The 23124-nt window shown below is 32.4% G+C and overlaps 3 protein-coding genes across 8 annotated transcripts in view; 1 reads left to right on the top strand and 2 right to left on the bottom strand.

The window, feature by feature from the left end:
* Positions 1-23124, bottom strand: part of LOC137410412 (short-chain collagen C4-like) — a 179947-nt gene that overhangs the window by 73173 nt on the left and 83650 nt on the right. The window lies entirely within an intron of this gene.
* Positions 1-23124, bottom strand: part of LOC137385359 (short-chain collagen C4-like) — a 135889-nt gene that overhangs the window by 30879 nt on the left and 81886 nt on the right. The gene's annotated exons all lie outside the window — the stretch shown is intronic.
* Positions 1-23124, top strand: part of LOC137410448 (short-chain collagen C4-like) — a 227936-nt gene that overhangs the window by 178276 nt on the left and 26536 nt on the right. Inside the window, exons 1-4 of one of the 6 annotated variants that reach the window (XR_010981211.1) lie at positions 12145-12305; positions 13099-13180; positions 15141-15269; positions 16360-16456. The gene's annotated coding sequence lies outside the window, so the exon portion shown is untranslated. Of the gene's footprint in view, positions 1-12144; positions 12306-13098; positions 13181-15140; positions 15270-16359; positions 16457-23124 lie in introns of those variants that run through there. The other 5 variants (XM_068095870.1, XM_068095862.1, XM_068095865.1 and 2 more) reach the window with 5 other exon arrangements.

The raw sequence follows: 23124 nt of genomic DNA, 5'->3' as shown, positions 1-23124 counted from the left end.
CTATATTTTTTAAATGTTCACTTGACTAATTGAACCTTTTTTCTTACATATTTTTCAGATTTGTACTTCATCTGCAAATGAGGCACCTGAAGGCATCAATTAGTGATTAAGAAAACATAAATAAATAATATTTAGACACGGTTTTCTGTAGCGTAGTTACTATATGTAAAAATAAGATCAAATAGCTTCCCAGGAATTATTTGATTTTCAGAAAGTAACTGATTGTTTATTAAAATCTAATTAATTTAGTGTGAGCAAATATCAGTAGTAATATTTATTTACAATATTTAACGTAATTTCTCCAGCTCATTGCTAAAGTTTTTGCAAGTACAAGAAAAAAATTAAAGGCAGACACCCTGGTGATTGATTAATACTTAAAATTCATGGTAAAGGAATGCTTGTTTTCCAGTTTTGTGACATGCTATGACCAGCACCAATGAAAAAGTTGTTACCAGCCAGATGTCAATTTAAAATGTGCCAACAGTGATTTGAAAGAAAATTTAAAAACCAGGATTGTTAACTTGCTATTGACAAGTAGCAAGCAACAGTAAAATACTGCACCAGAAAGAGAAGTCGTCAACTAGTTTTATAAACTATGGATGATGCAGCAAGCTCAAATGCTCTCTTAATGACAAACAAACAGAATCGTTACAAAGCAATTATTAGCTAGATGTCTATTTTGACATGTCAAAAATGAAAAAAAACACCATTTTGTTTTAAAATAAATAAGAAAACCTGGATTTTAACTTTCTTAGTTGACAAGTAGCAGCCAACAATAAACTACTGCAGCAGAAATACAAGCTGTCATTTAGTTTTGTACATTATGTGTGATGCTCCAAGCTCAGGTGCTGTCGGAGGACCAATAGACAGAATAATTACAGATGGAGCTGGGTACACTCGGTGAAGTTAGGTTATACATATTAAAATAACTTCAGACCTCTGCTATCTTTGGTTGTTGCATGGTACTACTGTTAAGTACATGCATATCCATCTACTGTTTATATATATTCATATATAAATGTATTTTAAATATACATTTGTATATATATTTGTTGCATGGTTCTACTGTTCTGTATCAAAATCAAGTGAAAAACCACAAATTTAGCTGCAGCACAAAGAAGGGTTAACGGCTTACTATGCAAATTATAGAAAATGTTATAAACTTAGTTGATGATTGTAAAAAAAACATATATACCAGTTATATTTGAGATGAGTATGCTCATTGTATATCAAGCCACAGTTTTATAAAACTATGGCTTTTAATAAAAGTTATGGCTGTATAAAACTTTTGTCTCAAAATCCAAGACAGTAGGTGCTCCTACAGCATGAATAATCTGTTCCAGAAACATTTATGGTTTAGGGAATTTACAATATACGAACAGTGAAATACATGTAAATTGTCTAATCTATTTTAAGATCTTTTCAGACCCATCCCTTTGAACATGCAAAAAAGGAAACACTAGACCTGTTTTTTTAATTTGTAGTCTGCACCAAAACTGCCGTAATATTGGTTTGCATCAGCAACTTTTTACCTTTTCCGGATCAGCCACACTGGTTTTGTTAACCATGATTTAAACATCAAGAAATAGCATTTAGACACGGCTTTCTGTAGCATATTTATTATCTGTAAAAATTTGATCAAATAACTTCCCAAGAACTATTTGATCTTCATAAACTAAAACTGATTGTTTATTAAATTTTAATAAGTTGAGCTTATTTTAATTAATTTTTCTGGTATCCTGGCTGAGTCAGGCCAAGTTGAGCCCCTGGTCGCCACCTGTGTTGCGAGAAAGACTCTGCATGATATGTTAACTCTGCATGAGATGTTAACTCTGCATGGTAATGCAAGCTTTTTACCATGCATACCTCTGCATGGTAACGTTGAGAGGACGTAGTCTTTCCTACAGGGCCGTTTTTTGTTGCTTTGGGCCAATCCAACCTGTTTTAGTAATTGAGACATTTTTGGGCATTTCATTATATATATATATAATGAAATATATATATATATATATATATATATATATATATATATATATGTATATATCCATATATATACATATATATAAATATATATATACATGTACATAGGCCTTTGCTCAACCAAATTTAAAACTAGATACAACAACCATAAAGCCTCGTTTAACCACAAAAACAAACAACACCACACAGAATTGAGCAAGCATATTTGGAAGTTGAAAGACAGCAACTCAACATACAACATAACATGGAAAATATTAGCTCAAGCACAACCATATACAAACAAAACGATGCAAACTATGTTTACTAGAAAAATATTTCATAATATGCAAACCACACTTAGGCACATTAAATAAAAAAAAAGAATTTACTTCTAATTGCAGACATTCTAGGAGTTATCTTCTCGGTTAAACGTAGCACTAAATTACATGATAAACACAGCGAACCCATTTCCAACATTTCGGCACATTCAGTAAAGCTTTTCATTTTAGTACAACCTAGCCCATAGATATAGTAAACCCTAGATATGCGAATAATCAAAACAAGTGAGGCCTATAATTAGCATGACGCAACGTCATGGTGATGTGCAAAGCGAATCAGCTGATCTATTAACTCCTATTGACTTAGCACTAAAAACTGCTCAATTTTTCCATAGTTTGTGCATCTGAGACTGCATACTTTATTGAAAATATGTAAAACTTATATGCAGTAATACTTCAACTTACGAGTGCCCTAACGTACGAGAAACTTGAGGTACGAGCCAGCTTTTAAGCAAGTTTTAACACTAAAATACGAGCCATGTTTGAGATACGAGCACATGAGACAGTTGCCAAGTATGTCGGAGGTGTTTTATGAGAACAGCATCACTCTGTATTTTCAACTGCTCAGATTATACTTTTGTACCATGTTTACCATGTAAAAAATAGACATTTGGACAAGTTGCCTAGCGGTCGTGCATTAACCCTTGGTGACAACACCTGTGTTTGTCCTGATCGCAAAACGTTGAAAGGGTGACAAAGGCAAACGTCCTTAGATAGGTTTCTCTTAAAACGGCCGGCTGGTCGTGAGAGCGAAACAAAAGAAAAATTAGCAAACCAGCAAGAAACTTAAAACTATGAACGCCGAAGAAACTTTAATTACGTTAAGTTAAATATTAAAGTTTGCTTTTAGGTTTGCTTTTAAGTTTGTCTTTTACGACTTGGATAAAATCTAAATTTATCAAAGTCAACTGTTGTAATGAAGGATAACTTATCTCTCCCTCTCTGGCAAATGCTAGCGTTAGCCGCTATTTTATGTATTTGATTTTACATTTTAATTAATCACATTTCCTTGCATTATTTTTATTTGTTGTTTTTTGAAAGCATGTGGTAAGTTAGGACAATAACCAACATGTTCTTTCTGTTACAATATATTGTTTTGAGTGTTTTATATGCATTTTCAGAGTGTGAAAACCTATCAATATGTATTTAATTGTTCTATATATAAATAAATTGCACCAACATGCGAGTAAATTGACATACAAGCTCAGTCTCTGAACGCATTAAGCTCGTAAGTCGAAGTATGACTGTAATGACTTTGGATGAGAAAGGCAAGAATCTTACACACATGGTAATGAATAATACCAATGATTTAGAAGCTTCTATATTATTGATAATACAAAGAGTGACCAAATAGAAATTAAACTAATAACAAACTAATGAATCAAATGAGGTTTAGAAGCAGTTACGCTGGACCACTGTATTAAACACCCATTAGACATGACTGAAAATAACTAGACGAGATAGTTTTTGTCTAAGGTTGGTTGAACTAGATTCCTGCTTTGAAGCGGCATAGCGTTTTCTGATTTTAGTATAGCGATTTAATATAGTTTTGAGTAGACTGTTGGCATGCACTGTACATGTAAAACCTTGATGGAGGTTATGTAATAAGACATATATGTTACTGTCTGTGATGTTACTTGTTTAAAAGCACTCTGTGTGATACCACAGCTCTCCATGTGTGAACGTAGGCACTTTTCTGCAGCAATTCATATTCGGCCTATCAATCTGGTCACCAATCCTCCTCTGTTTTTAACTGAGATTAGGGTTATGTCATCACTATTTCTACTTCCCACTACTTCGACATCGGTCAAGAACTTGATACGCTCATCAAATTTTAGTTAGAAAAAAATCCTCATCACCGAACTCCTCATCTTCACCTTCCTCAGCTTTTGTCTCTTCTTTCTTTTTCTTTCTAGCCAGAGAATGTAGCAGGAGTTGGCCAGTTTTTTCAGCCCTGCTCACATCCAGATCAATACAGTTAACATTGGGACATGGTGTGATATCTGCTTTTATGAACAGTGCTCGAAGTGCAGATCTAAAGCACTGCACATCCGGATTATTGTTATAGCCACCCTTAGATCGTATTGTGGAAAACAGAATCTCAATGTGATCCTGGTTGATCTTAAAGGTTAGGAAGTAGTTGATGTAAGGGTAGTTGCTGAAAAGATATTGAGCAATGTCATGTACAGATTTGACTGCTGACTCAAAACCAATGACGAAATGATGATGATTTTCCTATTATTTTCCACTAGCAGCTTTCAGCTTGGGGTCTTTAATCGGCATAGATAGCTTATGATATTGTTGAGAACTTCTTGTTTTGAGTTGAAGTTCTGTTTTGTTATGGGCAATTCAGGATATACCTGGGGTGTTGTAGTCTCTTCTGATGACATTTCACTAAGAGTTTGGTTTTATTGTTATGTTTATGACTTAAAAACTAGCATGCCAAGCGTGCTTCCACTACTAAACTTATTGCTCAATTGAAGGCTTTGATGCTGTGATGCACATCACTATGACGTAACGTCGTGAAAACAACAGCCAATTATAGGCCTCACTTTTGCTCCATTGTATTGATAGCTATTCGCCAATCTAGGGTTTACTATATCTATGACCTAGCCTGTCTTGACAAGCTGTTGTTTTTGCGTAGTTGTCCTCCCGTCGAGCGGCGAGCAACAACAGCTTGTCACAAGACGTACTGCACTTGATGCGTCAGCTACACTTATAGGGAGTTGTTCTCTTCCGTCTACGCGGCTTGGCCGCGATGTTATGTCGGTCGCTCCATTGGTAATCATAACGGATTTCACGCAAAAATTTATGTAGAAAAAAACAAGATTACAACGTTTAACCAAAGACCAGTTTTTGTGATAAACTTTAGTAGAACTTAAGAATAAAATAAACTTAAAATAAAATCCATTAGAACAAATAAAACTGACTGATGCAAAAATAGAAATAAAACTGACTGAGTGCACAAATAACGACATGTTTAGTCGCTGTTGTTACCTAAGTTCTCAAATTCTACTAAAGTTTACCGCAGAGACTGGTCGCTGGTTAAACGTGATAATCTTATTTTTTCTACATGAATTTTTGCGCAAAATTTGTTAAGATTACCAATGGAGCGACCGACATAACATCGCAACCAAGCCGAATAGACGGATGAGAATAACTCCTTATAAGTGAAGCTGATGCATCAAGTGCAGTACGTCTTGTGACAAGCTGTTGTTGCTCGCCGCTCGACGGGGGGACAACTACGCAGAAACAACAGCTTGTCAAGACAGGCTAAGTACAACCCCGTCTGATGAGTGCTTCGCATGAAACAAATTTGTAGCGCAAATACTAAAAGTTTACTTTCTTCGTAATAATTTTTTTAATATTTCATACACCACTAATTATCTTTTAGGCTTTTAGTGTAGAGTTATCTTTTTATATGCTTTTGCACCTGCTTTTAGTTAATATAGATTTACTCCACTGACGTTTTTAACATTGACAAGGTATTTTTGATTTTCAATTTTATTTTGTTGAGAATTACTACGGTGTTGAGCATTCTCCCAAAAGCTAAAAATGGAAAAAGTAAATTTTGGTTACTCTATGAAAAATATATCAATACCAAAAAAATCAAGTTACCTACTGTGGTGGATTTGCTACCAATTTTATCTTATTCCCGAGTAGCCACGTGAAGTAAATTCTGGTCGTTGAGGATAGCCAACTCCCAACTCAAGAGCGAGTTCACGCAAACTCCATGAGTTGATGAACAGACTTGTGGGCAAGCCGATAAACAGACTCGTGGGTGAGCCAATAAACAGACTCAATGGCGAGCCGATAAACGGACTCGATGGTGAGCCGATAAACAGACTCGATGGCGAGCCGATAAACAGACTCGATGGCGAGCCGATAAACAGACTCGTGGGTGAGCCGATAAACGGACTCGGAAGTGAGCCGATAAACAGACTCGATGGCGAGCCGATAAACAGACTCGATGGTGAGCCGATAAGAGACTCGATGGGGGAGCCGATAAACAGACTCGAGAGTGAGCCGATAAACAAACTCGATGGCGAGCCGATAAACGGACTCGATGGTGAGCCGATAAACAGACTCGTGGGTGAGCCGATAAACAGACTCGAAAGTGAGCCGATAAACAGACTCGATGGTGACTTCTCTCAACTGTTACACCCTAGCAAGCCAAGCGCAATAATCCTTGATGTTCGGTCAATAGCATTTATAGTGAAAGCAGCTATGATATGCTGGCTAATATCACAATGCTAAAGGCAGAAACAGTGACAAGAATTTTATACCCTATTTGCTTTTGAAAATCAAACAGAGCTTATTATAAAGAACGCAGTATCTTTATTGGTGTTATATCTCTCAGTACCAAGCAGTAACACACCAGCAATGATCAAACCGGCAGGTTGTATAGCAATCCCAAGAAAAATCCACAATTGATTGGCTGCACAGTAATCAGGTCAACCAATTCCACAATAACATATTTCGAATACAAAAACGATAACATTTGTCACTAACTAATCACGCAATACGAGTATTAATAATTTTTTTAGTGTTTGTATAGTAACATGCAAATCTTAGAACAATATGGTAATAAATGGTTAACATAAAAAATTGCTAGTATCACACACACATACACTCTACATTGGACAAGTGTTAAGCGTGTGCCTTATAAATGACTATTCAAATTTGTCTGGATTGCGATGAACGTAATATAGATCCGTTGAGTTAGCAATTTGAAGCTGCCGGATTATAGGCTTAGAAAAGACGTCATCAGCTCTTACGCATTCTGACGTCTACAAATATGGGTACACACTGATTGACAGCTCATTCGCTCTTACAAGCATGAAGTGGGGTCCAAGACCATTCGTCCATCGGTAGATCCTATCGGGGACAACAGTGACCCTCTCGGGCTACTGGACTCACCAGTCAAAATCGATTTTTGAGTGCCAGTAGTCTCACCAACCACCTAAGCCCTTCTCAGGGCCACCATTTCCATTTTAAGGGTTTTGTTCTGCGTCGACAATGGCGGAAACTCAGTGTCGTACTTATCATACATTTTTTTTCTTACACACGCCCTCATGGGCTGGCCTTATGTTCCATTAATTTGCATATCTTATAGTATATAAAGGAAGGCATCAGCCTTATTATTTCGTTCTGAAATACATGTTGTTCCATGAACCATCTCTCTCTTCAGTTTTTCTGATAAGGAGAATTACTTGATTTATCGCAAGTAGCTCGGCATTTTGCCTCTAAGCGTTGCTCGGTATATCAGGACAAGTCGACCTGTCGACCTCTACTGGCTGTCGACCCTGTCGACCTTGCTGTAGACTGTCGACCTGTCGACCAGAGGTCGACCCCTGTCTAGAGACGAGCAATTGTGTTGCCTATAGCGTAAGACGTCTCGTACGCCGCTGTGTGTTGGTGACGCAATCTAACGTAAGGTTGCCCGAGTTGGTGACTTGTTACCTGTAGCATAAGACATTCTATATGCCGCTGCGTGTTGGTAACTTGGCCCAACGCAGTGCTACCCGAAGTTAGTAATTGGTTGTCGCCTGTAGCGTAAGACGTCTCGTACGCCGCTGCGTGTTGGTGATTCAGTCCAACGCAGTGCTCCCTGAATTAAGGATTGTTGTTACCTGTAGTGTAAGACGTTTTGTATGCCGCTACGTGTTGGTGGGTCAATCCAACACGCCTACAAAAATTAATAGAAATGACCGAGAAGTTAACTCATCGAATGAGATGGAAAGCACCTTTTTTCTTAAACCCAAATCAGCAATCAGATCAAAGAGAAACCTATGGATTCAAAACAAAGCAACTACCACCTTTTATAAAATGAAATGACAAATTTTGAAAGTAAGATAACAGAAATGATACAAATCATCAAATTCAAGCCATACAACAATGAGCTTCAGCGAAGACTGCTTCAAGACACTAAGACAATACAAGCAAACAATAAAATACTTGTCAAAGCTGACAAAACAACCAATTCTTACAGACTTGAAATTGATGAATACAGCAAAATGTTGCAAAATAATGTGACTAAAACCTACCAAAAAGCTGACAAGACAGCAGTAAACCAAATTACATCAAAAGACAAAGAAATAGCGCACAAACTAGGACTTGAGAAAAGAATTGAGACAATAGCAGAGAAACAACTATTCATAACGTTAAAAGACCAAAAAGATAACTTCACAAACCACCCCACATGTAGACTAATCATTCCAACAAAATCTGAAATAGGAAAAATTAGCAAAACTCTGCTCACAAGTATCAACAACAAAGTGACAAAAAAAACTAATGTAAAATTATGATGAAATACGGGTGACGTTTTGAATTGGTTTAGAGAAATAAAGGAAAAGCAGCAGCAAGCATTTATTACTTTTGACGTTTGTGAAGTTTACCCTTCAATAACAGAGGCACTACTAGAAAAAGCATTAGATTTTGCAAGCAACATAACAGATATCACAGAAGACAAAAAGGCAATCATACTACATGCAAAACGATCACTTGTATTTCACAACGACACGGCCTGGTCAAAGAAGAACTCTAAAAAATTGTTTGACGTGACTATGAGTAGGTATGACGGAGCGGAGACTTGTGAAGTAGTAGGAACATACTTACTGACTCAAATACCCAAATAATTGACTTGCAGCATTGGACTATAATACAGAGACGACGGAGTTGCGGTTTGCAAAGGTACACCACTAGCTATAGAGAGAACAAAGAAACTAATATGCAACATGTTTAATAAAAACATTTTGAAAATTACTATTGAGGCAAACAAGCGATCAGTAAACTTTCTTGACGCAACTTTAAATCTACAAGATGGCAGCTTCAAGCCTTTCCAAAAACCAGGTAACACAATACTATATGTGCACAAACAAAGCAACCATCCACCTTCTATATTGAAAAACTTATCAGACAACATAAACAAACGATTGAACCCACTTTCATCAAATGAACAACAATTTAACAGCACTGTGCAACCATACCAAGAAGCACTCCACAAGAGTGGATACAACAGCAAACTACAATATAACACTAACATGAAAAAATCTAAAAAATGTAACAGACATTGAAAAATCACATGATACAACCCACCATTCAGCGCCAATGTTGCAACCAATATCGGACAAAAATTTTGCAGCATAGTTATGACATGCTTCCCAAAGAAACACCCACTCCAAGCAATATTTAATAGACAAACCTTAAAACTGAGCTACTCAGTAATGCCAAACATGAAAACAATCATTGATGCGAGCAACAAAACCCTTAATAAAACGATTACACCACAAAGAGAAGACAATGAAAAAAGTTGCAACTGCAGACAAAAGAACAACTGCCCTTTGGAAGGAAAATGCAGAGCCAAAAATGTGATATATCAAGCAACAGTGAACAACCATACAAACAACCCCGTAGCGACCTACATAGGACTTTGCTCAATAGAATTTAAAACTAGATACAACAACCATAAAGCCTCATTTAACCACAAAAACAAGCAACACCACACAGAATTGAGCAATCACATTTGGAAGTTGAAAAACAGCAACTCAACATACAACATAACCTAGAAAATATTAGCTCAAGCACAACCATATACAAACAAAACAAAACGATGCAAACTATGTTTACTAGAAAAATACTTCATAATATGCAAACCACACTTAGGCACATTAAATAAAATAAATGAATTGACTTCTAATTGCATACATGCTAGGAGTTATCTTCTTGGTTACACTTAGCACTAAATTACATGATTAACACAGCGAGCCCATTTCTGCACATTCGGTAAAGCTTTTCATTTTAGTGCAAATGCGTCTAATGTGTGCTTCGCACGAAACAAATTTGTAGCACGAATACTAAAAGTTTATTTTCTTCGTAATAATTTTTCAAATGTATATATGTACATATAGATATAGAAAAACAGATAAATCGGCTATACTTGAGATGAGTATGCTCATTGTAGATCAATTCATGCATTATACAGATGACCCCACACCTTTCACCATATTTCTGTCATTACCTGAAAGTGTTGTCAAAATATTAGTAGCTATTGTTTATGAGTCAATTGGTGAAGTCAAACATTGTTCAAGGCTTCTACATGAACTTGCAACTCATGTTCCAGCTAAAAAATCTGCAGCCGGTGAAGTATTACTGGTATTGACATTGAATTGGATTTTGAATGAACTATTTATACTCTGTCTGTGAATATGCAGCCTCTAGAGAAGAAATGTTGCGCATCTATAATTTATATAGACAGCTATGAAAATGCTTTTCTTAATGAAAGTACTTCATGATAAGAAAAATAGCTCTGCTTGTGTAAATACAATAATAACAGTGTAGGAGAAGTTGTACGGACAACCTTTAGACAACTACAAAGTAATTAAACCCATACTGTTAGTTTAATAACACGAAAAGGAATGATGAGTTTTCCTTAGCAACTCGAATCAATTATACATGTTTGACAAATATCTAATGACAGCTCAACATAAGTTGTTAAATATGTAAAGAGTGTTGTAGTTAAACAGTAAAGGACGAGAGCTAAGGCTATGCGCTTCAGCTGCAACTGTGTTTTATCAAAGAAACTTAAAAAGAATGTTATATATTATTGAATGGGTTACCATTAAAAACTACTCATGTATGATAATGATTGTTTAAACTATGAAGGTATTTTGGCTGTTTTGGACCTTATGTCAGTCTCAGTATAGCTGCTTGCTTCAGTGAGCAGAAAACTTTTGTGATTGGTAGGTTTAGCAGGAGCTGTCTGAAAAATGTCTAGTAGATGGTAGATTAAACAGTATATGTCTAGCGATTGGTAGGTAAAACAACAGATGTCTAGTGATTGATAGGTAAAACAACAGATGTCTAGTGATTGATAGGTAAAAAAACAGATATCTAATGATTGGTAGGTAAAACAACAGATGTCTAGTGATTGATAAGTAAAAATAAGATTTGTTTTAATGACTGATGATTTCAAATCATCAAATTGACTTATTTCAGCTTTACTTTTTAGTTGAGTTGAAATGACGGAAAATAGAGAAATATTTGATAGCAGGCAAGAGACAGAGAAAAATAGCTTCAAGTTGGTCATTAATTTTATGTAAAGTGTCGCCAAATATAATATATCAATTGTAAAAAATCTTTCATGCCTGCATCACAAGAGTAACAAGTATTTTGACTATTTTTTGATAGGCTGAGACAGCTTTCCGCTATATAAATGCTTTAGCAACCTACTCCAAAAACTAAATTGACAAATCTGATCAAAGTTGGCTGTTTGAAATACTGTTTGTTCTATATACTTCTTCTCCACATTTATTTGTCTTTCATATTCAAGTCATTTTATTTTTGTAGTATTAGGTGATGTAAATAGACATGCAGTTCTGATAAAGATAAAAGTTTTTTAAGGCTTTTAATTTTATGAGAGCTTTTCTAATTAAATTCTAGACTAGCTGACCTTGAGAGAAAGTACAGCTGGCTAAGCAAACTCTAATCAGTTATATGATGTCCTCTATGATCAGCTGACTTTAGTTAAGTAAAAGTTGGCATGTCTATCTGACATCATGTTGATGATGTAGTTAACACTCTAGTATAAGTAACAGCAGCATAGCAGAGCCTCTCATTATCATCTGATTGAGAGTTTACAGACATTACACTGTAAGGTAACAGTTTGTATTTAATATCTTCATGTATACAGTGTTACTTTATTTGTTTTTTGGAAATTCTCACTAGAAAAATACATTTGAATTTTTGATATAAAAGTTAGAGATTGCTATAATGTTATTTTAATGTATTAGTTTATGCGACTGTTCTTACATGAAACTGTTTCAGCAGAAAATGATTGCACTGAATACATTCTTACTGCTTTTCATCCTGAGTGCTAGTTGTTATGGCAACACTCTCAACACTCTAGATAACAGAGTTTTACAACTAGAGGATCAGCTGAAGGTACATGAAGAGAACTGGAATAAAGCTTCAGCCAAACTGGAGCTATTGAAGAACTCTCTTGCTACTGTAAGTTTTAACTACTTTCTGTAAACTCTGGTATTATGTTTGCTAGATACAACTTTTAATTAACATGCTTCTCATAATTTTGAATTATAAAATAATATTTAAGCTATGTTCCCACATCAATTTCTTTGAAGTAAACCAACTTATCATAGCATTTATTCGGTTTATTAGAACCACACAGTTGGCACTAAGGCTAAAGAGACATAACATCAAAACCCGATGAAGTTCTTTACCGAGTCAACTGAAATTTTCTTGGTATAGATAACTTTGAAGAGCAGAGTAGCTTATAGAACCACTTTAGTGCTTATATGAAGATCCATGTTGTAAATTAGTTTCATAACTTTATTGTGTGATAGAAAAGCTTTTTTTCTCTTCTGTATTATTCTGCCCATATATAGCTTATAGCTATTATAGCCTATGTCAGCACCTTTTGATAATTTATATGTGTAGAATGTTGTTATCTTTTGTTATGAGTATTAAGGCTTTTTATCTTTTTGTTATAATATCAGTTGTTTTGAATGTGCCAACTTTCACATGCAAAACATAAAATACTTCTGCACAATTAAAAATAATATAAATGCCTGTCTTTTTATAAGAGTCAGAAGCACAATATTATAAATTGTCTTCTTTGTATGTTTCAAATCGTTATAATTTTCATCATAAAATCATACAAAATCAAAGCTGTTAAATATTTGTTGCTCAACTAAAATGTGTATTTTATTAGAAATCTGATTGACAACTAAAGAAATGTGCTTTTATATAAACTTTTTATTGAAACGCCCACTAATAATTTTAGTACTTACAAGGAGTTTCTGTGCACCCAAGAGATGAACTAAAGGGTTCCGAAGGAGTTGATATCAACATTAATTTATCTAGAGGTTTGAATATGTCGATATATTTCTTTCTCTAGTTTTTATATAATTCTAACTTTATCTAATTTAGTTATTTATACTTCATATTGTATTACTGAAGGGTGAGTGGCAGCAAAGAAACAAGCTGTAAAATATATACATTGTGACATACTCTACTCTGATATATTATAGAGATTACAGACGACTATACACTATTGGACATTATATTGAACTATATGACATAGCAAACAGAAAACATATTGTACCATACTAAGTTATAATATAACAAATTGTATATATTATATTGAATTATATTGCATAACACCTAAGAAACTATGTATAAGCTAAAATTTTATTAAAATAATATAAATTAGCAACCAAAGATTATCTTTTTTATTCTTATTTTACCATTACTGTAGTCTTTTATTTCATAATTATCTTTCTTAAAACACATCAATTATATCAGTGCTTTTATTATATATTTCAGCACTTCTGAGTCTTGGCTTTCCAATGAGCCTATATTCAATACACAAAAAATAATAGAACTATGAAAAACAGAGTGTCAAAAATATGTCCTACAATAAGAAAACGCTTGGTTGTGGTTCCGACAATGTTATGTCATAATTATCATTTGGCCTTAGGTCGTCGATTCCTTTCGCTGCCATTGAGGCTGCGCTTTTGTGTGACAATTGGTGCTCTTAAACCCAGAGAGTGCTAATATTAAACTAAGATTCTAGATAATCAACACTGCCCGGGGATCATGCTAACGCCCGACCGATGCAAACACATTTTCTGGGATAATAGATTTTGGGTGATTGTTAGAGTTTGCTTTGTTCATTCTTTCGTTCATTTTAAACATTTATAGCATTGTTATCTGAAAAACTAGTATCGCTATCCATGTTGCTTTTTAAATATAGATATGCTTCAATGAGGCCTATAGGGCTTGAGGTTTGGTTTTGCGGCGATAGGGCTGGCTGTTGTTAATGGAATGAAAATCAGAGCCGCAGACGCCAAATCTTAGAGGACGCAGCACAATCACTCATGGAATATAAACCACATAATTTGCCAATCTAATACTCATACAGTTTTTATTTTCAAGTATTATTCTGTATATATCATTATATTATAGTTACAATATTATATCATTATAACACTGTAAAAATCTGGGCAACAACAATTACACAGTAGATTGTATTTATACACTCTCAAATATTAACCTTTCATCTTGGCCCGCGATAAAGGGCATTTTTCTGTTTTTGATTATGTATTAAACAAAAACAGATTGTACTTTCAATCAATAAATAATTCCTCATCATCATCAATAAATATACTGTTGTTGATAAAAGTAATGAAATCACACTGATTGAATTGTGAACCTCCAGAGGCATGGTCCTAGGACTATATGTAAATTGCACTCTAGCGAGATCACGCAACGCTTGAAATTAATTAGCCTCAGTCGTGCCCCTCAACATCACAATAAAAAGAATGGACTAGTGCATAATATCATCGGGAAAACATAGTATGGTGCTTGAAATCTGAGCTATTTATCAAAGAAATAGTCCGTACATAGAGAGCTAATGACACTTATTCCTTTGTCATCTTTCTCGGTTCTTTGGAGTTATCCTACCTTCATCTGCCACAAGCGTCATTATCTTAGTTGATAGTTCTAAGCGATAAAATAAGCGGTAAGAGCACACAACACCAAAGATAAAAATTGTGACCCCATAATTTGCGAGCCTATACCATTAAACATTTCTGCGGTAGAGCTCTGGGGAAATCCTATAAAAACCAACCAATGTCTGTCTCACCATGGCAGACAATGATTCATTTGAAAGCCAAGATATTGAGGAACCTAAACAAGCTGAAACAGTACTGATATTATTGGTGTGCTTAAAAGCTTTTCAAATTATGAGATTTTTATAATTACACCAAATGAGACAGCATAAATACATGGATGTAACTACGATAATTAATATATAACCTTCAGGGAGCAAAAGTGGTGCAACCGAATCATCAGGACCTCAAGGACTACCAGGACCTCAAGGACCTTAAGGACCACCAGGATCTCAAGGACCTACAGGCTTGCAAGGGTCACAGGGTTTTCCAGGAGAGAATGGTGAGACATAACAGTTCTAAAACTAAAAGTAACTGACAATCCAAAAGAGTAGGCTAATTGATAGTGATTGCAAAAGCTGGAATGGTGCATACTTCATTCACATTGATGTCCACCCTTAAGAATGTTCTGCAGTTACAGTAGAACTATGTCTATACTGTAAGTCTTCTAAATTTTCTAGTACAGGTTTTAATCCTACTATTTAAAGGGTGACTTGCAACAAAATTCCCATTACAGTTATTTGGTATCAAAAGATTGACCATATAGTACTCTGTTGTGTTGTAGGTGCCACATATGTAGAAATGTGATTACGAGCTCTTAAAAGTTAAAAAACGAAAAGTCGCTATAGATTGGAATCAGTTTATTTCTCTGACGTAGTCATTACAGTTGGTAATTGTCTCGTCACGTGATGTTCTCACGTGAATTGAAAGGGCAATTAAAGGCTCAATATAAAACTTCTCATAGCACTAGTTTATGACAAACACTTCGGGTTTTACCAATGACCCCGTATCAAATATAGATACTCGCTACTTTACAGTTTTGTTTCGGCATGGTCTAATCGGCTAGTTGTAATCTGATCATGTGACCTATACTTTGTGATTAATTTCTGCAGCATTTTTTGATTATCACAGTTGACCAACAAGCTCGTCATGTTTATCAGACAATGATACGTACTCCTTGGAGCTAAGTTCAAAAAATTAAACAAGTTTTTACGGTAGGTTATACGATATCAGTCCTGAAAGTGACAGCATTACAATGATGATAAAATAGACGCGTAAGAACAATAAACATGGTTTTAATGAATGCGTGAAGTACATGTACATTTGTAAAAATATTTTGACGAATGATGTTGCTTGAAAGTGTTAACAGAAGCCATTTCCTAAAACTATATCACATTTGAGCCGTTTTGGAAAGAGAATCCAAACCATGGCAGTCTCGTGTGGCTGCAATTAACTGTTCGTTTTTTAGCTTTAAAGAGCTTGTAATCACAATTCCACATATTGTGCACCTAAAACACAGCAGAGTAAGAAATGGTGAATCTTTTGATACCAAATAACTGTAATGTGAATTTAGTTGCAAGTCAACATTTAAGGTAAATCAAAAGCAGTAGATTCACCTGGAGCAACAGGACCACCAGGGACTCCTGGTATTAATGGCACTTCAGCGAAAAATGGAGAATTCGTCTACACACAATGGGGAAGGACGATATGGGGCGACAATTCTACTCTATTGTACAATGGTATGCTTTTTATTAATACAGTCTTATCTCTCAAAAGTAAAAATGCCATATAAGAGAGTACATAGTGTTGTTATATTTTATTGCAGATCATAACAATTAAATATTTATTGTAGGTACTGATGTACAACAATTAAAAACACATTTTTTATCGGGGTTTGCTGTTTAAGCGGGGTGTTTTCAAAGCATGGTAATGGATTGATGTGTAGTTATAGTAGTCATATAGTAGCGGATTAAGATGTACTTAGTGAGTTTAAATAAAAAATAATGTCTTGAGAGGCGAGTAAATTGACTAAAGAGCTCAGTCCCAGAACGCATTAAGCTCATATGTTGAGGTATGACTGTAGTCTATAACAGTCAGAAAATAGTCTATTTGATGCAACTCCAGAGTAACACATTATTTCCTGTAAGACCATCATGTTAAAAGTTCTGCTAGTAATATGTACCAGCTTGACAAACCACATCAACTGTTTAACACTCATAAAACAAAAAAATTTTGTTTAAATTTAATCGAACCATAATGTTCAAGTTAGTTTTGATCATGTAGATTTTCATAATGTTGTGAAGAAACTGAGAGCCGAGTATTGTGAAAGTTTTAAAAATGTATATTAATACTTTATAATATTTATAGTGGTGATAAATGTGTATCAATACTTTATAATAGTTATAGTAATGATAGATGTATATTAATACTTTATAATAATTATAGTAGTGATAGATGTATATTAATACTTTATAATAATTATAGTGGTGATAGATGTATATCAATACTTTATAATAGTTATGGTAGGATAGATGTATATCAATACTTTATAATAGTTATAGTGGTGATAGATGTATATCAATACTTTATAATAGTTATAGTAGTGATAGATGTATATCAATACTTTATAATAGTTATAGTGGTGATAGATGTATATCAATACTTTATAATAGTTATAGTAGTGATAGATGTATATCAGTACTTTATAATAGTTATAGTAGTGATAGATGTATATCAATACTTTATAATAGTTGTAATAGTGATAGATGTATATCAACACTTTATAATAGTTATAGTTGCGATAGATTTATGTCAATACTTTATAATAGTTATAGTTGTGATAGATGTAGATCAATACTTTACAATAGTTATAGTAGTGATATATGTATATCAATACTATATAATAGTTATAGTAGTGATATATGTATATCAATACTTTATAATAGTTATAGTAGTGATAGATGTATATCAATACTTTACAATAGTTATAGTAGTGATATATGTATATCAATACTTTGTAATAGTTATAGTAGTGATAGATGTAGATCAATACTTTACAATAGTTATAGTAGTGATAAATGTATATCAATACTTTATAATAGTTATAGTAGTGATAGATGTCTATCAATACTTTATAATAGTTATAGTAGTGATAGATGTATATCAATACTTTACAATAGTTATAGTAGTGATGTATGTATATCAATACTTTATAATAGTTATGGTGGGGATAGATGTATATCAACACTTTGTAATAGTTATAGTAGTGATAGATGTATATCAATACTTTACAATAGTTATAGTAGTGATGTATGTATATCAATACTTTACAATAGTTATAGTAGTGATGTATGTATATCAATACTTTATAATAGTTATAGTTGTGATAGATGTATATCAACACTTTGTAATAGTTATAGTTGCGATAGATTTATGTCAATACTTTATAATAGGTATAATAATGATAATGTATATCAATACTTTGTAATAGTTATAGTAGTGATAGATGTAGATCAATACTTTATAATGGTCATAGTAGTGATAGATGTATATCAATACTTTATAATAGTTATAGTAGTGATAGACGTATATCAACACTTTATAATAGTTATAGTAGTGATAGATGTATATCAATACTTTATAATAGTTATAGTAGTGATAAATGTATATCAATACTTTATAATAGTTATAGTAGTGATAGATATATATTAATACTTTATAATAGTTATAGTGGTGATAGATGTATATCAATACTTTATAATAGTTATAGTAGTGATAGATGTATATCAATACTTTATAATAGTTATAGTGGTGATAGATGTATATCAATACTTTATAATAGTTATAGTAGTGATAGATGTATATCAGTACTTTATAATAGTTATAGTAGTGATAGATGTATATCAACACTTTATAATAGTTATAGTTGCGATAGATTTATGTCAATACTTTATAATAGTTATAGTTGTGATAGATGTAGATCAATACTTTACAATAGTTATAGTAGTGATATATGTATATCAATACTTTATAATAGTTATAGTAGTGATAGATGTATATCAATACTTTACAATAGTTATAGTAGTGATATATGTATATCAATACTTTGTAATAGTTATAGTAGTGATAGATGTAGATCAATACTTTACAATAGTTATAGTAGTGATAAATGTATATCAATACTTTATAATAGTTATAGTAGTGATAGATGTCTATCAATACTTTATAATAGTTATAGTAGTGATAGATGTATATCAATACTTTACAATAGTTATAGTAGTGATGTATGTATATCAATACTTTATAATAGTTATGGTGGGGATAGATGTATATCAACACTTTGTAATAGTTATAGTAGTGATAGATGTATATCAATACTTTACAATAGTTATAGTAGTGATGTATGTATATCAATACTTTACAATAGTTATAGTAGTGATGTATGTATATCAATACTTTATAATAGTTATAGTTGTGATAGATGTATATCAACACTTTGTAATAGTTATAGTTGCGATAGATTTATGTCAATACTTTATAATAGGTATAATAATGATAATGTATATCAATACTTTGTAATAGTTATAGTAGTGATAGATGTAGATCAATACTTTATAATGGTCATAGTAGTGATAGATGTATATCAATACTTTATAATAGTTATAGTAGTGATAGACGTATATCAACACTTTATAATAGTTATAGTAGTGATAGATGTATATCAATACTTTATAATAGTTATAGTAGTGATAAATGTATATCAATACTTTATAATAGTTATAGTAGTGATAGATATATATTAATACTTTATAATAGTTATAGTGGTGATAGATGTATATCAATACTTTATAATAGTTATAGTAGTGATAGATGTATATCAATACTTTATAATAGTTATAGTGGTGATAGATGTATATCAATACTTTATAATAGTTATAGTAGTGATAGATGTATATCAGTACTTTATAATAGTTATAGTAGTGATAGATGTATATCAATACTTTATAATAGTTGTAATAGTGATAGATGTATATCAACACTTTATAATAGTTATAGTTGCGATAGATTTATGTCAATACTTTATAATAGTTATAGTTGTGATAGATGTAGATCAATACTTTACAATAGTTATAGTAGTGATATATGTATATCAATACTATATAATAGTTATAGTAGTGATATATGTATATCAATACTTTATAATAGTTATAGTAGTGATAGATGTATATCAATACTTTACAATAGTTATAGTAGTGATATATGTATATCAATACTTTGTAATAGTTATAGTAGTGATAGATGTAGATCAATACTTTACAATAGTTATAGTAGTGATAAATGTATATCAATACTTTATAATAGTTATAGTAGTGATAGATGTCTATCAATACTTTATAATAGTTATAGTAGTGATAGATGTATATCAATACTTTACAATAGTTATAGTAGTGATGTATGTATATCAATACTTTATAATAGTTATGGTGGGGATAGATGTATATCAACACTTTGTAATAGTTATAGTAGTGATAGATGTATATCAATACTTTACAATAGTTATAGTAGTGATGTATGTATATCAATACTTTACAATAGTTATAGTAGTGATGTATGTATATCAATACTTTATAATAGTTATAGTTGTGATAGATGTATATCAACACTTTGTAATAGTTAAAGTTGCGATAGATTTATGTCAATACTTTATAATAGGTATAATAATGATAATGTATATCAATACTTTGTAATAGTTATAGTAGTGATAGATGTAGATCAATACTTTATAATGGTCATAGTAGTGATAGATGTATATCAATACTTTATAATAGTTATAGTAGTGATAGACGTATATCAACACTTTATAATAGTTATAGTAGTGATAGATGTATATCAATACTTTATAATAGTTATAGTAGTGATAAATGTATATCAATACTTTATAATAGTTATAGTAGTGATAGATATATATTAATACTTTATAATAGTTATAGTAGTGATAAATGTATATCAATACTTTATAATAGTTATAGCAGTGATAGATGTATATCAATACTTTGTAATAGTTATAGTTATGATAGATTTATATCAATGCTTTATAATAGTTATCATAGTGATAAATGTATATCAATACTTTATAATAGTTATAGTGGTGATAGATGTATATCAATACTTTATAATAGTTACAGTAGTGATAGATGTATATCAATACTTTATAATAGTTATAGTAGTGATAGATGTATATCAATACTTTATAAATAGTTATAATAGTGGTAAATGTATATCAATACTTTATAATAGTTCTATTTGTGATAGAGGCATATCAATACTTTCTAATAGTTTAAAATCTGTCGGAATAGCAAGTAATGGTAAAACAAGTAAACATATCAAACACTTTGAGGTGAAATATAATTATACATTAGAGGCAGTCAAAAAATATACCATTGTTATGGAATGTTTCCAAACTTAGAAAAAATGTATGCCAAAATATTTGCGAAACAACAGTCCTGAGAGATATCGTGAGTACCCTAGTTCAGGTAGAAAAGTTTATAGCATGTTTGGCATATTGATAAATCAGAATGCGATTTGTCAATATGCCAAACTAAGTGACACGTTTAGCAGGTGGATAATTACGTGGCATGTTCAGTATAATGATACTTATTTTATCCGTTTAGCAGGTGGTTATTTATATGGCATGTTTAGCACATTGATACTTATGTGACACATTTAGCAGGTAGATACACAGATATAGCATATTAGGCAGGTTGTCCTAGAAGTTTCTTCTTACTGCTATATCCCATTAAATTATTATTATTATGTTCTCACGACCAAACGAGCGGGAGCAAAGTTTGAGAGTTTTTATGATAAATGCATTTGCACACAACTTACGAAAATTATTCATCAATAAAGTCGCAAACCCTTGTCTCGAAATCTCATCAACAAATTTAACCATCGTTTTGTAGTCCTTAAGATATAATAACGATACTAAACACATATAAGCCTATTTAAATATGTTATCAAGTCTTTATAAATTGTCGACAGTCTCTTAAAACTTACCCATCTGAACGGATAATACACAAATAGACAGACTAATTTGGCCGAAAATCGTTATTAAAACTTGCTAAGCCTTACTTTTATCAAAGCTAAGACCGGAAATGGAAATACCGAGCGACAGAGAATAGAACGATTAAGTCGTTCACATTTCACTAGTCTATAGCATTGTCAAATTGCCGAAGGTTTCTGTAATTAACGTAGCAGTACTGAAATTGTTTTATTTTTGCCGATTTCAAAGTGACATTTTAGACACTTTTGAGTACTTTGGTATTTTAACTGATGTCCAATGCAGTGTAAGTAAAGGAAATGACAATGACATTTTTTTAACGATTCTTATGAGATTATTACAATATTTAATTATAAGTTTGGATGAATGTGGAAAAATGACTACATAGTACAGATTTTCTAAAAATCTATATAAATAAATATCACAACTTCTGGATATTGCTAGCTATGACGTTTTGAAATGTAAACAAAATTATGCATTGGTTTTATATTATTACTATATTAATAATATTGGCTATTCTAATAATATTATTAGAATGTGCATTTTGCTTCTAATATTGGCCAATATTGCATTTCTCCTATTGCAGGGGGAGAGATATAAACATATAATCTTTTCCTTTCATTATTGCTATTTTTTGTATATAATAACACCCACACCCAGTACATTACAGCTACCATTGTAGTTATCCTATTGCACTGCAGTGTCATTTGACTGCTAATATTGCATTTCTCAACCATCAGTACCCTATTTTTTCCAATATATTTTTGGTCATGGGCTGTATGACAGGGGAATTTCTAGTTTATTTTTAATGTTGGGAATAAATGACTGATTCCATAGTTTAGAAAAAGGATATTTTATCAAATTATATTGTATGACAAAAACAATATGGCTTCTGTTTTACCACAGTAGGTACTTTTATGCTGTAGTCATCACACAAAAGTTAAGGTGCACATCAACTTCCTTTGTTATCGTTTATACCATGTCAGTTCTTTTCATGATACCATACCCTATCTTACTATGTCACTCTTTACCTCAACATATCACCCTTTACTTTGGATTGTTTAAAATCTAATTAAATTTAAATTAAATAATCAATGAAATTTAATTGAATATCACTAATAATATCTTATCTAAAATTTTAATGAAATGCTAACTAGCTGATTGGCAAGGGTTTGGCATGTACAAGAAAAACATGCACACTGGTGATTGACTAATGCTAGAAATGATCAGATAGATTTGTAAGGAATGCGTATGATTGGCTGACAAAGCAGCAGAAGTCTAGTGATTGGTAGGTACGAGA

Source organism: Watersipora subatra, chromosome 1 (assembly GCF_963576615.1).
Source record: "Watersipora subatra chromosome 1, tzWatSuba1.1, whole genome shotgun sequence".
Classification (NCBI taxonomy): Eukaryota; Metazoa; Bryozoa; class Gymnolaemata; order Cheilostomatida; family Watersiporidae; genus Watersipora; species Watersipora subatra.
This window is presented reverse-complemented; position numbering and strand designations above follow the sequence as displayed.